Source organism: Leptodactylus fuscus, chromosome 1 (assembly GCF_031893055.1).
Source record: "Leptodactylus fuscus isolate aLepFus1 chromosome 1, aLepFus1.hap2, whole genome shotgun sequence".
NCBI classification, from domain to species: Eukaryota; Metazoa; Chordata; class Amphibia; order Anura; family Leptodactylidae; genus Leptodactylus; species Leptodactylus fuscus.
In genome coordinates this window covers 363812827-363831942 of record NC_134265.1, presented here as the reverse complement: position 1 = coordinate 363831942, position 19116 = coordinate 363812827, and the positions used below count along the sequence as shown (strand labels likewise).

Here is a 19116-nt window from a genome sequence, read left to right as displayed (position 1 = left end):
GAAACCTGCAGGCATCTTACAAAGTGTCCGTGGCTGTGAGTGCCAGTGAGCGTTTTGTGCTCTCCGCGGCGAAACTGTTTTTTTTTTAACCGGACACAGAGTCGGACATGCAGTACTCTGTGTCCGAATTTAAAAAAAACAACTTCGCCACGGAGCGCATAAAGCGCTCACCGGCGCTCACGACCAGATTCAGCATGACAGGTTTGCATCTTCTGCATGCAGAAGACAGAAACCTGATAACGGAGACCCGAACGCTGGTGTGAACACAGCATAACTTGTAATGCACATGACCATATTTTTTATCCACTGTTAGGGGCACAAGACCCCTGAGTTATGTTATTGTAGTTAGATATCAGGCCTGGAGAAGTCACACACACACAGCTGATGGTGTATCAAGTGAGTTCTAATTTAATGGTGCAAAAAGGTAGTTTAAATACAATACAGACAAAAGCAGGTTGGACTATAACATAACATGGTTGGCATAACATGATTGGTTGTAGAGTTGTAACATAAACCTGGCATATGACTATTGGCTAAGGCCTAATCTAATCTCCATCTCATTATTACTTTCCGAACTGGGATGGCCTGATCAGGTCTTATAAAAGACGATTATTAGCTGTAATTGCAAACAAGGGTTATTCCACAAAATATTAAACCTAGGGGTTGAATAATAATTGACCCACACTTTTATGTTTAAAATTTATTAACATTTAACTGAGCAACATAACTTTTTGGTTTGTAAGATTTATGCATCTGTTAATAAATCCTGCTCTTGTTTGAAGGCTCTAACTTATTTGCATCTTATCAAACCTGCTAAATCTGCAGGGGGTTGAATACTACTTGTAGGCACTGTATATACCACTATAAAGACTGAAATCACTGCCAGCTGTCACGGTATGTGCCCCTGTGCTGGAGATATCAGTGCCATTAATTTCGGCAGCAATATCTCTCCACTGTCACAAGAGAAAAAGTGCAGCTGTACATGTGTAGTGTGCGGGGATGTGGGAATTAGGGGGTATTCACATGGAGTAAAGTAGTGCTGATTCTTCCATGATAACTCGTGGCAGAATCAGCGCTGATAAAAAGACTGCCATTGATTTCAATGTGTTCTGCGTAGAAAACAGAACCTATTGAAGTCAATGGGAGTCTTTATTAGCTGATTCTGCCACGAGTTATCATGGCAGAATCAGCGCCACTTTACTGCATGTGAATACCCCCTTGTATTAGAGTATGTGTATAGGCAGGTGAGAGGTAGGGGGATTAGATGTATGGATGTGGGGTATAAGGGGCACTAGCTTCACACCTGGGATAGAGTTTCCGTTCTTTGGGTCCACTTGGGGACTTGAAAAACAGAAACCCAATCCACTTAAAAAAACGGAAACCCTTTTGTCTTACTATTTTTTAAGCAGAATGGGGAGAGATGGAGGGAGGCATGAAACTGGTGGAAGGTGAAGGGGGCACTTAAACTGGAGGGAAATTAAATTGGGGACAACTGGAGGGGGCATTAAACCATGAAGGTAGCTGGACCTGTCTGCCTCTACTTGCCTCCACTATAATGTCCCCGTCTAGCTGCTGTACACCCCCGGCCCAGCCCTTTTGGGCTGTGGCCATGAATATGGGCTGGAAAACACTTTGCGTTATTTTATGCGTGTATTTTGATAAATATGCACCATAATAGAGGAATGGAGGGGGGTGGAATGACAGGTCCCACTACCAACCTACCTGCCATTCCTAAAAATCCAGCCCAATACTGAGCCTCTACCGAAATGCTCAGCAGATGAAAGTTGTCTGCTGAGAACAAACATTCCTTCTGGAGTTTTCTCATCTCACCCACCTGAGTAGTCTGTGTGAGATGTACACCCCCTCCTTTACCTGACCAGATATAAATATATATATATATATATATATATATATATATATATATATATATATATATATATATATATATAATTCATCTATACATTTTCATTTCTATATACTATATCTAATGCTCAGGATCAATCCCTATTGTCAGGAGGTTAATATTTTACAGTCATTCCTTCCTTCTCCCCAGCAGATCAGTTTTTCTGTTCATTTCAGGTCTAAATAAAATAATAAAACATTTTGGGAAAAACACACAAGCTAAAAGTCCAGCACTGGAAGCCATTACTGCAAATATCTCCACGGCCACCATGTATTTCCCTCTGGTGCTCAGATAAGCCGGGATCATGGCCATCCAGACACTACAGAACAGCAGCATGCTGAAGGTGATGTACTTGGCCTCATTAAAACTGTCCGGTAATGTCCTCACCATGAAAGCCAGAAGAAAGCTGACAGCGGCCAGGAGCCCCATATAACCCAACATGGAGTAGAACCAGAGATCTGAGCCCTCATTACACTGAATGATGATCTTCTCAGGATAAGACTGAGTGTCCAGGTCCTGGAATGGGGGAGAAATAGACAACCACAGAACACAGATGACAACCTGGAAGGATGAACACAACAACACTATGGTATAGGGCAGCTTCACATTCAGCCATTGTCTCCAGGGGCTTCCAGGCTTGGTGGACTTAAAAGCAGCACAGACCATAACAGTCTTGGCCAGAAGAGAAGAGACGGCGACTGAGAAGAAGACTCCAAAACTGGTTTCACGTAATCTACAAGTGATATCACTGGGACGGCCAAGAAACAAGAAGACAGAGAGGAAGCTAAGGATGATGGAGACCAGGAGGAGATAACTCAGGTTCCGGTTATTAGCTTTAACAATAGGAGTGTCCCGGTAGGAAATAAATATTCTAAATATAGAGCCGGTCACAAGACATCCGAAGAGCGAGACGGAGGAAGATACAGAAGCAATGGTGTCATTATGGTAAGAGATGAATTCCATTACTTTGGGCAGACATCGGTCTCTCTTCTCATTCGGCCATTCATCACTTTGACATTTCATGCAGTTCACGGCATCTGTAGGGAAAGTCCATAACATATCACATGTAAAGTAACATCCATCCATCCAAGAACAAAAAAAAAAAAAAGAGCAGTACAGCAGATATAAAAGTGGGTGCAGATTCAAATCAGAGGATGGCAAGTCCTCAAAAACAGATATAGGGCTAGAAAAATGGCTGCACACCAAAAATAGTGCAAAAGCTAAGTAGTGTAATCCAAGACAGGCAACGTTTCAGTCCTCTCAGGAACCTTTTCCAAGCAACAATGTGAAGTTTACATCAGGTTAAATAGCAACCACAGCAAATGGATAGGTAGACAGACAGACAGACAGACAGACAGACAGACAGACAGACAGACAGACAGACAGACAGATAGATAGATAGATAGATAGATAGATAGATAGATAGATAGATAGATAGATAGATAGATAGATAGGGCTAGAAAAATGCTCTTGATGGTGAGTGCCCAGTTTTGTTTTGTTTGTTTTTTTCCTTTTTTTTTCTTCTTCTATATATTTTCAAAAGTCGTAAATATCTTCTAATTTATTACATTGAATTCCTACGAAAGTAAATGTAACAAGTTTACTAGATTACTGAAACTATAATTAGTACTACAACTCCTACTGGTAAGACGGTACTACTACTCCTACTAGAACATCATCACACTGGTAAGACAGAACTACTACTCCTACTAGAACATCATCACACTGGTAAGACAGTACTACTACTCCTACTAGAACATCATCACACTGGTAAGACAGTACTACTACTCCTACTAGAACATCATCATACTGGTAAGACAGTACTACTACTCCTACTAGAATATCATCACACTGGTAAGACAGTACTACTACTCCTACTAGACCATGATCACACTGGTAAGACAGTACTACTACTCCTACTAGAACATCATACACTGGTAAGACAGTACTACTACACCTACTAGAACATCATCACACTGGTAAGACAGTACTACTACTCCTACTAGAACATCATCACACTGGTAAGACAGTACTACTACACCTACTAGAACATCATCACACTGGTAAGACAGTACTACTACTCCTACTAGAACATCATCACACTGGTAAGACAGTACTACTACACCTACTAGAGTATCATCACACTGGTAAGACAGTACTACTACTCCTACTAGAACATCATCACACTGGTAAGACAGTACTACTACTCCTACTAGAACATCATCACACTGGTAAGACAGTACTACTACACCTACTAGAACATCATCACACTGGTAAGACAGTACTACTACTCCTACTAGAACATCATCACACTGGTAAGACAGTACTACTACACCTACTAGAACATCATCACACTGGTAAGACAGTACTACTACTCCTACTAGATCATCATCACACTGGTAAGACAGTACTACTACTCCTACTAGAACATCATCATACTGGTAAGATAGTATTACTACTCCTACTAGAACATCATCACACTGGTAAGACAGCACTACTACTCCTACTAAAACATCATCACACTGGTAAGACAGCACTACTACACCTACTAGAACATCATCACACTGGTAAGACAGTACTACTACTCCTACTAGAACATCATCATACTGGTAAGTCAGTACTACTACTCCTACTAGAACATCATCACACTGGTAAGACAGTACTACTACTCCTACTAGAACATCATCATACTGGTAAGTCAGTACTACTACTCCTACTAGAACATCATCACACTGGTAAGACAGTACTACTACTCCTACTAGAACATCATCACACTGGTAAGACAGTACTACTACTCCTACTAGAACATCATCACACTGGTAAGACAGTACTACTACTCCTACTAGAACATCATCACACTGGTAAGACAGTACTACTACTCCTACTAGAACATCATCACACTGGTAAGACAGTACTACTACTCCTACTGGAACATCATCCACACTGGTAAGACAGTACTACTACTCCTACTAGAGCATCATCACACTGGTAAGACAGTACTACTACTCCTACTAGAGCTTCATAACACTGGTAAGACAGTACTACTACTCCTACTAGAACATCATCACACTGGTAAGACAGTACTACTACTCCTACTAGAACATCATCATACTGGTAAGTCAGTACTACTACTCCTACTAGAACATGATCACTCTGGTAATACAGTACTACTACTCCTACTAGAACATCATCACACTGGTAAGACAGTACTACTACTCCTACTAGAGCATCATCACACTGGTAAGACAGTACTACTACTCCTACTAGAACATCATCACACTGGTAAGACAGTACTACTACTCCTACTAGAACATCATCACACTGGTAAGACAGTACTACTACTCCTACTAGAGCATCATCACACTGGTAAGACAGTACTACTACTCCTACTAGAACATCATCACACTGGTAAGACAGTACTACTACTCCTACTAGAACATCATCACACTGGTAAGACAGTACTATTACTCCTACTAGAACATCATAACACTGGTAAGACAGTACTACTACTCCTACTAGAACATCATCACACTGGTAAGACAGTACTACTACTCCTACTAGAACATCATCACACTGGTAAGACAGTACTACTACTCCTACTAGAACATCATCACACTGGTAAGACAGTACTATTACTCCTACTAGAACATCATAACACTGGTAAGACAGTACTACTACTCCTACTAGAACATCATCACACTGGTAAGACAGTACTACTACACCTACTAGAGTATCATCACACTGGTAAGACAGTACTACTACTCCTACTAGAACATCATCACACTGGTAAGACAGTACTACTACTCCTACTAGAACATCATCACACTGGTAAGACAGTACTACTACACCTACTAGAACATCATCACACTGGTAAGACAGTACTACTACTCCTACTAGAACATCATCACACTGGTAAGACAGTACTACTACACCTACTAGAACATCATCACACTGGTAAGACAGTACTACTACTCCTACTAGATCATCATCACACTGGTAAGACAGTACTACTACTCCTACTAGAACATCATCATACTGGTAAGATAGTATTACTACTCCTACTAGAACATCATCACACTGGTAAGACAGCACTACTACTCCTACTAAAACATCATCACACTGGTAAGACAGCACTACTACACCTACTAGAACATCATCACACTGGTAAGACAGTACTACTACTCCTACTAGAACATCATCATACTGGTAAGTCAGTACTACTACTCCTACTAGAACATCATCACACTGGTAAGACAGTACTACTACTCCTACTAGAACATCATCATACTGGTAAGTCAGTACTACTACTCCTACTAGAACATCATCACACTGGTAAGACAGTACTACTACTCCTACTAGAACATCATCACACTGGTAAGACAGTACTACTACTCCTACTAGAACATCATCACACTGGTAAGACAGTACTACTACTCCTACTAGAACATCATCACACTGGTAAGACAGTACTACTACTCCTACTAGAACATCATCACACTGGTAAGACAGTACTACTACTCCTACTGGAACATCATCCACACTGGTAAGACAGTACTACTACTCCTACTAGAGCATCATCACACTGGTAAGACAGTACTACTACTCCTACTAGAGCTTCATAACACTGGTAAGACAGTACTACTACTCCTACTAGAACATCATCACACTGGTAAGACAGTACTACTACTCCTACTAGAACATCATCATACTGGTAAGTCAGTACTACTACTCCTACTAGAACATGATCACTCTGGTAATACAGTACTACTACTCCTACTAGAACATCATCACACTGGTAAGACAGTACTACTACTCCTACTAGAGCATCATCACACTGGTAAGACAGTACTACTACTCCTACTAGAGCTTCATAACACTGGTAAGACAGTACTACTACTCCTACTAGAACATCATCACACTGGTAAGACAGTACTACTACTCCTACTAGAGCATCATCACACTGGTAAGACAGTACTACTACTCCTACTAGAACATCATCACACTGGTAAGACAGTACTACTACTCCTACTAGAACATCATCACACTGGTAAGACAGTACTATTACTCCTACTAGAACATCATAACACTGGTAAGACAGTACTACTACTCCTACTAGAACATCATCACACTGGTAAGACAGTACTACTACTCCTACTAGAACATCATCACACTGGTAAGACAGTACTACTACTCCTACTAGAACATCATCACACTGGTAAGACAGTACTATTACTCCTACTAGAACATCATAACACTGGTAAGACAGTACTACTACTCCTACTAGAACATCATCACACTGGTAAGACAGTACTACTACTCCTACTAGTGTTAGGAGTATTTAGCTTCTTTACTTTCTATTTTTCTTACCTGGGGAGTTTTTGGCTGCGCAGTGTCTGGGGTGGCATCCTGGCGCTGCGGGGTTGTCCTGTCGTGAGTATTGGTGCACACCTTCTGACTTGCACGCGCGCACTGCTGGTAGGCAGCTTTATTTCCTGGTTGATTAGTCTGTCCTCCCATTTGCACCTGGGAGGAGTGGTCTCTACTCTGTATTTAAACCCATGCCTCCCATGGTTCTGTGCTGAGTGTCGCTTTTACAGAGCTAGGCCTTAGCAGGAGGAGTAGGTGGTTATCTTGGATAGAGGAAGTTCTGTGGTTGATTTTTGGGAGGTTTGGGTGAATGAGTTGGTTTGTGTGTTTTCCCTTCTGTGTTCACCAATCCTCCCTCTGTGTATAATTGACTGTGTGAGTGAATTGCCTTATCCTTTGATTTCTACTCAGTTTCCCTGTGTTTGTTTCCTAGTGTAAGGTTCCTTCCCATATTGGTTTGGGGGAATCCTTTCCCACATTTTTCCTGTGTGCTGCTTGTGTTGTTAGTCAGCGCACACCCTTGTCAGTCCCTGTCAGTAGCAGCTTCACTTGTTCGTTAGGGGTGACCCCCTTTAGTCTCCAGTCCCTAGAGATCTTATAGGGCATTCCTTCTCCCACTTCCCTTTAGGCCTACGGAATCAGTGAGAGAGGAGCTGTCGGGGTCAGGCTTAGCCTGAGTACAGCCGACCCACACCCGTGAGGCAGGGACCGGGATAACTAGTGGGAGTAGTGCAGGGCGAGATTCCCTACTGCTGTCCCTTAGCCCCGTTGCAGCTACCTGGACTGACATAACAGTACACTCAGCCGGTAAAAAAAAAAAAAAAAAAGGTTTGTTTGCATTATGACGTACCTGAAACAGTTGTACCAGGCGGTGCAGCAGATTTCCACTGAGATGGAGGGGATCAAGCTACGAATGGATGCCATCCAAGCTTCTGGCGTATCTCAAGTACAGCAGTTGGCTCAACACACAGCCTCTCAGGTGGAGGGCATACAGAGGCAGGTGAGTAGCGCCCCTGTGGGTCGGCCTCTGGAGCCAAAAGTCAGCTTACCTGAACCCTTCCGAGGTAAGAGGTCAGATTTTTTCCGATTTCAAAAGGACTGTCTTTTGTATTTCCGGCTATGGCCGTTTTCCTCCGGTTCTGAGGTACAGAGAGTTGGGATTATTATTACTTTATTGAGAGATGATCCCCTCATCTGGGCACATTCATTACCAGCCGACTCAGCTTGCTTACTAACTGTAGAGGCGTTTTTCTCCACAATGGGGTTACTGTATGACGACCCAGACAGGGTACGCACGGCTGAGTATAACCTACGACGTGTGGTGCAAGGGGATCACGCTATAGAGAAATATTGCACAGAGTTTCGTAGGTGGGCAGCAGAAGTACACTGGAATGACCCCGCTCTACTTAGTCAGTTTGAGACAGGGCTCTCGGACCAGGTTAAAGACCATCTAGTTTCTCACCCTGTTCCGGGAGATCTAGATGAGGCCATGCAGCTGGCAATTAGAGTTTGACGGCGCCTCCGGGAGCGTGGAGACAAGAGTCCTGGGGGGCTTAGCCCTCCTCAACTCTCTGTTTTTAGAGAGGACCCGGGGGACCAACCCATGCAGATTGGGGCCACTGTGCGAAGTGCTAGACCCAAGAGTGAAGGGTCCCGCACAGTACGCTGTTTTTTGTGTGGAGGGATGGGACATGTAGCAAGGGTATGCCCCTCCAGAGAATGGTTCGCCAAGGAGAGTAATAACCCCAGGTCTATTGAGGGTAAAGGGAGAAAACCTACTAAGGAGGGAGGTGTGCATATTTCCTGTACTCAGACTGCCGGGTTGACCCTTGAAGGATGGGTAAATGGGCAGAAGTGCCGGATTTTGGTTGATTGTGGTTCGGCAGTCAACCTTATTGACTCAGAGTTTTGTGAGCAATTAAGGGTGAGTCCTTTGGTCTTGGAGTCTCAGATACCGGTGTGGGCTATTGATAAGACCCCTCTACAGCAAGCTGTCATCTCCAAACAGGTGGAGGGTTTGGAGTTTATTGTGGGTGGCCACAGGGAAGAGATTGACTTGTTCTTGTTGTCTAAGTTACCAGCACAAGTAGTTTTGGGGTGGCTCTGGCTGAAGCAGCATAACCCTATTATCAACTGGGAGACCGAGTCAGTAGTTTCTTGGGGGCAGGGGTGTAATGGTCGATGTCTGCCCATATCCGTTATGTCTTTGTCTATAGGCAATTTGCCTCAAGAAATATGTGAGTTCAGGGAGGTCTTTGAGGAAAGGGCAGCCAAGACATTACCACCACATCGCACCTATGATTGCTCGATTAAATTTATACCAAATGCAGTGTTACCCAAGACAAGGTTGTACAATCTCACTATTCCGGAGAGGGAGGCGCTCAAAGAGTATATTGAGGGGAGTCTAGAGGTGGGGCATATTCGCCCATCTAAGTCCCCAGTAGCAGTGGGGTTTTTCTTTGTAAAGAAGAAAGATGGAGGGTTGCGCCCTTGTTTGGATTTTAGGGAGATTAACAAAATCACGGTGCGGAATCCCTATCCCATTCCGTTGATCTCGGATCTATTCAGCCAGATTACGGGAGCCTGCTGGTTTAGTAAAATAGATTTACGTGGGGCGTATAACTTGCTGAGAATCAAGAAGGGGGATGAGTGGAAAACAGCGTTTAACACCCCCCTAGGACACTTTGAGAATCTTGTGATGCCTTTCGGTCTAACCAATGCGCCTGCGTTTTTTCAGAATTTTATTAATGATGTACTAAGTGCCGTCATAGGGAGGGGGGTTGTGGTCTATCTGGACGATATACTCATTTACACCCCGGATTTGGAGACTCATTGGGAGAGAGTGAGAGAGGTTTTAGATCTCCTGAGGGTTAACCAATTACGTGCTAAGCTGGAGAAATGTGTGTTCGCGGTCAATAAATTATGTTTCCTTGGCTATATCCTATCGGACAAGGGGTTCGAGATGGACCCTGAGAAGGTCAGGGCAGTCTTGGAGTGGCCGCGACCCGAGAACCTAAAGGCGGTCCAACGGTTCTTGGGGTTCTTCAACTATTATCGCCAGTTTATCAAGGGATTTTCTGAGGTTGTGAAACCTATCTCGGACTTGACTAAGAAGGGGGCTGACTGTGCTAAGTGGTCGCCAGAGGCGCTAGCTGCGTTTGAAGAACTGAAGAAGCGATTCTCGTCCGCTCCCATTTTGAGACAGCCGGATGAGAGGTTGGCCTTCCGAGTGGAGGTGGATGCCTCCTCGGTGGGGGTGGGAGCAGTACTTTCTCAGGAGTTCGAGGAGGGTACGCATCCCTGTGCCTTCTTTTCTAAGAAATTCTCTGCCTCTGAACGGAATTATGACATCGGAGATAGGGAACTACTAGCAATAAAACTAGCGTTCGAACATTGGCGTCATTTCCTGGAGGGGGCCAGAAGGCCAGTCCAGGTATTTACTGACCACAAGAATTTGATTTATCTTGGGTCGGCGAAGAGATTAAATGCACGGCAGGCCAGATGGGCTCTATTTTTTGCGCGGTTCCATTTTAACGTGACTTATGTGCCGGGTTCAAAGAATGTTAAGGCTGATGCTTTATCCCGGTATATGTCGACTGAGGAGGAACGAGAGGCGCCTGCCACTATTCTTGGGGATGGAGTGGTGGTAGCAGTATTGGGCGCGAAATTGGAGAAGGCCTTGATCGAAGCGCAACACACTGCACCTTCCAAGATACCAAGAAACAAGCTTTTTGTCCCAACTACTCTCCGACAAAGTCTCCTGAGGGAGTGTCACGAGTCGGTTCTTGCTGGTCACCCAGGGGTTTCAGAGACCATGAGATTGGTGTCTAGGAATTTTTGGTGGCCAGGGTGGAGTAAGGAGGTCTTGCAGTTTGTTCAAAATTGTTCGGTCTGTGCAAGAGCCAAGGCGTCGCATACCCGTCCCCACGGTCTTCTACATCCATTGGAACCTCCTAAGGCACCTTGGACTCATCTGTCTATAGATTTCATCACGGGCCTTCCGGTGTCTAAGGGTTTCACGGTCATTTGGGTAGTCGTTGACCGCTTCACGAAAATGTGCCATTTGATCCCGTTTTCCAGGCTGCCATGTGCCAAGACACTATCTGAGGCGTTTATTAAAGAAATTGTAAGGTTGCATGGTCTTCCTGAGGAGATCGTTTCGGACAGGGGACCGCAATTTGTGGCTCAATTCTGGTGGGCTTTTTGCAGCAGGTTGGGAGTTACACTGTCGTTTTCCTCCGGGTTTCACCCAGAGTCTAACGGACAAACAGAGAGGAAGAATCAGGATGTGGAACAGTTTTTGAGGTGTTTTGTTCGAGAGAACCAGAATAATTGGGCTGCCTTTCTCCCCCTGGCAGAATTTTCCCTAAACAACCATGATTCCAATGCCACAGGTACCACACCTTTTTTTTGCTCCGGTGGTAGACATCCTGTTTTCGGAGTATTTTCTTCCATTTCTTCCCCAGTTCCGGAGGAGGAGCTATTTTCTAAAAAGCTGCAAGGGGTATGGTCCCGTATCCGAGAGAATCTGGTGCGGGCGTCGCACCAGGCTAAGGTCCAGGCGGATCGGAAGAGAGGAGAGTTGCAGTTCTTCCCTGGTGAGATGGTTTGGTTGTCCACCAAGAATATCAGGTTGAAGGTTCCTAGCAAGAAGCTGGGTCCCAGATTTGTGGGTCCTTTTAAGATCATCAAGATGGTAAATGAAGTGGCGGCGCAGCTGCAACTACCTAAAAGGTGGAAGATAAACCGGGTCTTCCATGTCTCCTTGTTAAAGAAGGCCAAGAAGGGAACGTCTCCAGTTAAGGTTCCACCAGTTTCTGAGTCCGAGGAGTATGAAATATCCCGAGTTCTGGATAGCAAATATGTTCGGGGGAAGCTATGGTATCTGGTGGCATGGAAGGGATACGGTCCTGAGGATAATTCTTGGGTCCTGGAGTCGGATGTGTCAGACTCGTGGAGAAATTCCACAAGGAGTTCCCGAAGAAGGATGCTCCTAGAGAATCCGGAGTCTTCTCCTTGAGGGGAGGATCCTGTTAGGAGTATTTAGGTTCTTTACTTTCTATTTTTCTTACCTGGGGAGTTTTTGGCTGCGCAGTGTCTGGGGTGGCATCCTGGCGCTGCGGGGTTGTCCTGTCGTGAGTATTGGTGCACACCTTCTGACTTGCACGTGCGCACTGATGGTAGGCAGCTTTATTTCCTGGTTGATTAGTCTGTCCTCCCATTTGCACCTGGGAGGAGTGGTCTCTACTCTGTATTTAAACCCATGCCTCCCATGGTTCTGTGCTGAGTGTCGCTTTTACAGAGCTAGGCCTTAGCAGGAGGAGTAGGTGGTGTTCTGGGATAGAGGAAGTTCCGTGGTTGATTTTTGGGAGGTTTGGGTGAACGAGTTGGTTTGTGTGTTTTCCCTTCTGTGTTCACCAATCCTCCCTCTGTGTGTTATTGACTGTGTGAGTGAATTGCCTTATCCTTTGATTTCTACTTAGTTTCCCTGTGTTTGTTTCCTAGTGTATGGTTCCTTCCCATATTGGTTTGGGGGAATCCTTTCCCACATTTTTCCTGTGTGCTGCTTGTGTTGTTAGTCAGCGCACACCCTTGTCAGTCCCTGTCAGTAGCAGCTTCACTTGTTCGTTAGGGGTGACCCCCTTTAGTCTCCAGTCCCTAGAGGTCTTATAGGGCATTCCTTCTCCCACTTCCCTCTAGGCCTACGGAATCGGTGAGAGAGGAGCTGTCGGGGTCAGGCTTAGCCTGAGTACAGCCGACCCACACCCGTGAGGCAGGGACCGGGATAGCTAGTGGGAGTAGTGCAGGGCGAGATTCCCTACTGCTGTCCCTTAGCCCCGTTGCAGCTACCTGGACTGACATAACAACTAGAACATCATTACACTGGTAAGACAGTACTACTACTCCTACTATCATATACCGGTTACATTGGAGATCTCTCCTTCTGAACATGGCACGCAGTCATAGCAGCAGGTGTGAATTGTTTCTCTTGCCTTCTTTCTGCTTCCAGGTAAACATGGCTCTGAGCAGCGGGATACTGGGACCTGAAGGAGAAGACAAGAACCTTTACTGAAGAGACACAGAATGGACATGTATGATAGCAGTAATGAGGTGACCTCGGAGGGTGGACTATAGAAGGTGAACTGTCCATTCATATAAAGTAAATCATCTTGACCTCACTATAAGTACAGGCACCCCAAAATATGATTATAACCAGAGCCAAAATGAGACCTCTTAAGGCTTAGCTTTAAATTAAACCCATAGAAAATGACCTGTAATAATATTTGGCCCAAATGAGCATCTCTGTGACACTCTATGGCCCTAACCAACCGGTAGCATTGACTTTTTACCTGATGAAGGTCCAAGAGAGACAGGTCCAGACACATCTTCGCCCTCTGGTGAGCTCCTCTATGGACCCCCTCCAGTTTGCCTACCAGCTGGACATTGGGGTAGATGACACCATCATTCACCTTCTTCACAGAGCTCTCACCTGGAGAAACCTGGGAACACTGTGAGAATAATGTTCTTTGATTTCTCCAGTATGTTCAACACCATTCAGCCAGGGCTACTGAGGGGAAAGATGTAATTATCCCGTATTACCTTTGGGTATTCTGTGAACGCTTTTTTTAATGGAAGAATAAAAGTTACATTTTAACCGACTTGTGATGCTAAATTTTCCCATTCGTACAGAGGTAGAAGCTGAAACTTGGTGGAGTGGATCATTATCTGTCCAACTAGATCCTAGACTACCTGTCAAACCGCCCTAAATATGTGAGAGCCCGGGACTGTGTGTCTGACACTGTGATCTGTAGTACGGGGGCACCACAAGGTCCAGTTCATGTCCCATTTCTCTTCACACTGTACACTGCTGATTTTAGGCACAACTCATCCAGCTGTTACTTACAGAAGTACTCCGATGTCTCTGCTATAGTCGGCCTTATCACTGATGGCGACGATAGGGAATACAGAGACTTATACTGGGATTTTGTTGAATGGTGCAAGCAGAACCACTTCAGGATTAATGCTGGGAAGACCAAGGAGATGGTGGTGGACTTTAGTAAATGGAGAAGTACTCCAATCCCGGTGGAGATCCAAGGAACATGTATTGAGATAGTCAGGACCTATAAGTATCTGGGCGTGATCCTCAATAATATACTGGACTGGGCTGATCACCTGGAGGCGCTGCACAGAAAGGGTCACAGCAGGCTCTACCTGCTCAGGAGGCTGAGGGCCTTCAGAGTCCTGGGGCCACTTCTTAGGGCCTTCTTCAACTCTGTGGTTGCTTCAGACATTTTTTTTTTTTTTTTGTGTAGCTTGCTGGAAGAGCAGTATATCAACCAGGGACATAAATAGACTTGACAGGCTGATCAGGAGGGCTAGCTCTGTTCTGGGGGGCTCCCTGGACCCAGTAAAGGTGGTGGGTGACACAAGGACACTGTCCATGGTGAGCTCCATGCTGGAGAACATCTCCCACCCCATGTATGAGACCTTGACGGCACTTGGCAGCTCTGTAAGTGACCATCTGCTTCACCCCAAGTGTGAGAAGGAGCGCTATCATAGGTCCTCCTTCTTTCTTCTGTTCCTTAGCTGATATGGACTCCTAGTATATCTTCTCTTCTCAGCATATGTGTGCGCAGTATTCTACTCCTGTGGTTGGAGAAGGGGTGTGCCAAATTTCACCCAAATTGGGCGAGAACTGTGGATTTGTATAGACAAGACTACTACAGAATTTGAGTTTTATAAATATATAGATTTCTAGTAATCATAATGAACAATCTCTCATATTAAAGAAAATTTTTAGATCTAATGAGGTACTTCATTGTGTCCTGGTCAATCAAAGATGCCCCCAGCTTGTAAAAGAATATAGGAAGTGCAAAGAAGAGAGAGCAGGCAAACTGCTTAGAGGGAGATGGGAAAACCCTTACAACTATGTATGAGCTAAGTTATGGGTAAACAAATCTCCATTTTCTACTTTTGCATATTCACAACTAATAGAGATGAGCGAACAGTAAAATATTTGATGTTCATTATTCGTTCCGAATAGCATCTCAATATTCGACTATTCGAACGAATATCGAACCCCATTATAGTCTATGGGAGAAAATGCTTCGTTTCAGGGGATCCCACCATCCGTCTCAGGAGGGTCACCAAGTCCACTATGACACCCCAGCAAATGATGCCAACACCTCTGGAATGACACTGGGACAGCAGGGGAAGCATGTCTGGGGGCATCTAACACACCAAAGACCCTCTATTACCCCAACATCACAGCCTAACAACTACACACTTTCCACATTCAAAAAAATCTCTATCAAAGTGGGAAAATACCTGGAAACATTCTTTACTCCCCAAATGGATGGACACAAACCCCAATTTAAGCTCAACAAACATTAACAAGCACCCCTTTAAATCACGTTCCCCATGACAACCATGATGGAATAGACAATGGGAAATCCATCAGTACCCACCCTGAACTGTCATTGTGGATTTGTGTGATATGGTAAGATCTTCCAAAATTCACTTTTAAGGCCCTTAACATGAACCCTTCCAGCAGAGATTGAGGCCCTTCAGGTGACTTCAGCCTCTACCTGCAGAGTTTTAGGCCCTTTCACTTAGTTCAGCCTTGCACCAGCAGAGATTTGTTGGCCCTTTGGGTGAGTTGAGCCTTTAAAAAGCAGTGTTTTTGGCCCTTGGCATGCATAGAGCCTTTAAAATACAGTGTTTTTGGCCCTTGGTGTGATTGGAGCCTTTAACCCTTTCGCTGCCAGGCACGTACACTGTACGTGCTCCCAAGGTGGCACTTCAATAGCGGAGGACGTACTTAGTACGTCCTCCCTACTAATGCTATCCATGATATCTCTGGACTGCATCAACATATCTTGATGCTTTAAAATGCATTTTAAAGAAGAGACTCTCATCTTTAAAATGATACCAGGGACTTGATGATTTTACTTACAGTTTTGTAGTGATTCACTGTTGAAAACACTATTTGGCATTAAGATCCAATTGCAGATTTCAATTCCCGACAGCGTTTCAACAGTGAATTTCTCCAAAACTGTACATCCAATCATCGAGTTCTTGATAACATTTTAAAGATGAGATTCTCCTCTTTAAAATGCAATTGAAAACATCAAGATATGTTGATGCAGTCCAAAGATATAGAGCTTCAAATTGTCCCCCCCTCCTGTCTAAGCAAGCAATTTGCGATCTAACAAGAGGGACACGGAGCTGTGCAGCAGAGAGAGAGAACAGTGAAACGATCTCTCTCTCTGCATAACTTGTATGTGACAGCAGGAGGGGGGTGGCAGGGACTCTATTGTCCCTATTAACCCTTCTCCTGCCAATCAGAGCGTATACTATACATTTGTCTCTGATTGTCACATACAGTTATAATGTAATTCCCCCCTGAGCTTTTCTAGTGGGGTATTCTTATGTTATACCTCCTGAACATAACCAGGAAGTTTGTTGGCACTGTGACCCAGACGTTTACCATTGTCCAGGTCGCAGAGCCAAAAAAAAAGTCGCACCAAACACTTACACAACATATACATAAAGTCTCAAATAAAGTTTACATTTCACCCAATCCCTGTCCTGTCTATACCTGAGCTTTCTACAGTAAAATACGTCTCTAGTGATATCCGTTACACACTAAAATAATAGTAATAACGATTATCACTAGAGATGAACGGATAGATTGCTAAAATTATTATAGGGGGATGGAAAATAACATTTTTATGTAAAGTCCTATTTAATTTGCATGCACAAAATGGGATGGTTCATTTCTGCGATTTTGGCAATTCTTTAACACCCGCCCCTGTAAATATATACATGTGTGGTATGTACTGTATATACATGTGTGAATGTATGTATGAACTCCTCACATATTGCAGTTTTATGGACAGTACATTATGTTTGCAGAAAGGGATTTCTTGAGCCGCACTTTAGTGGCAAATTAGAATTTTTGCACAATTTTTGCTAGCAATCTCTGTTTGCGGCAGAGTTGAATGAAGGTGGTTGTATATATAAACTATTAAATTGTGTTTTTATATACGGTATGCTGTGTACTCTGAAAAAAGTTAGATTTTGGTATCACAGTCACAGTTTGGTAGGTGCAGTATAGCTTTTTAACATATTAGTGAACAGCAGCAAAATCCTGCTTGTCTTCTGTATTCGTGTTTTTGGGATTCCGAGCTCTTGTTGTAGTTTATGTTTGCGGTAGATATAGTATATATACACATTGTATACACCATAAGCTATTTTTTTAAAAGTATTTTGTATATGAATGTGAGATTGAACAGGAGTTTTAGGTGCAAATATGTGTTGTAGCGTATTTTTTCAAAAAATTATTTGTGTTGGTCGCAAAGTTGCATGAAGGTGGATGTGGCTATTGATGACCCATTAAGACATTTGTAATCTTCAGGTTGTCTACTTTCAAAAAATATATAGGGTTTAGGGGTTCACTTACTTTTCATGGTGTGTAATCCCTGCATTTTATAGGATGATACTTTTTTAATATTTCCAGCTTCAAAGCAGAATTTTGTTCCTTCCAGTTCTAACGATTTTCTGAAGACACGTGCATGCGGGTTCAGGCCATAGTGATATGTATGAACTCTGCACATGTTGAACTCTTATTTTTATGAGGTTTGGTGCATTAAATTTTTTGTTTGGTTTCCGCTTTTAACAACTAATATACATTTATTTGCATTTTTTCATAAAACATTCACTTTAAATCAAAATTGCATGAAGGTGCCTGTTCGTATACAGTACCAAGTGGCATTCTGACAATGCTGCAGGTGTCTACTTTAAGAAAATATATAGGTATGGGGGGGTTGGATGCTTTTTTAATGTTGCAATTTAGGTTTGATTTGTCCATCTCAAAACTGTGAAAATTGCTCTGGCTACTGGAGGTGCAAAATTTCCAGAGACCCTTGGCAGCGAAAAGGTTAAACTACAGTGCTTTTGGCCCTTGGCATGAGTAGAGCCTTTAGAAAGCAGTGTTTTTGGCCCTTGGAGTGAGTAGGTCCTTGCAACAGCAGGGTTTTTGGCCCTTAGAGTAAGTAGACACTCTAACCAGCAGAGTTGGATGAGCATCAGCCGGCCAGCACTGTCAGCTGACAGCCGTCTGCGCTTATCCGTAATTATGCCACTGGCAGTGCTGAAGACCCTTTCGGAAAGCACGCTGGCGGCAGGGCAGGAAAGGACCTCCAATGCGTACAGCGCAAGTTCCAGCCACAAATCCAACTTGGAGACCCAATAAGTATAGGTCGCAGAGGGATCGGCGAGGACAGGTCTGGTGTCGGCCAGGTACTCCCGCAACATGCGCCTATACTTATCCCTCCTGGTGACACTAGGCCTCTCAGTGGCGGTACTTTGGCGAGTGGGTGCCATTAACGTGTCCCAGACCTTGGAGAGTGTGCCCCTGCCGGGTGTGGACCGGATGACAGTTTGTCGCCTGTTGGAGGAACTCTCTTGTGTGCCGCCAACGACAGCTGATGGAAACATCTCCATCATATTCTGCACCAGTTGCTTGTGGCAATCTCTCATGTGACTGGCCCTCCCCTCTACTGGAATAAAATTACAAAGAAAATTTTTATACCGGGGGGTCGAGGATTGCAAAAATCCAGTAGTCGTTGCTCTCATCCTCCTGTGTGACAATGAGATCTGCCACTTTGTTCTCCTCCTCCTCCCTCAATGTACGCTGTGAAGCGGACAGGAGTGTGCCATGACTATCCTGCTGGGATGTTTCTGCTCCTATGCCCAACTCCTCAGCGTCCAATGCATTATCCCTGATGGCGATGAGGGATTCTTGCATCACACACAGGGGGATTGTGACACTCACAATTGTG

At 44.2% G+C, this 19116-nt stretch overlaps 1 pseudogene; it reads right to left on the bottom strand.

Annotated features, from left to right (window-relative positions):
* Window positions 1-2032: 2032 nt before the first annotated feature.
* Window positions 2033-19116, bottom strand: part of LOC142187379 (vomeronasal type-2 receptor 26-like) — a 29597-nt pseudogene continuing 12513 nt past the window's right edge.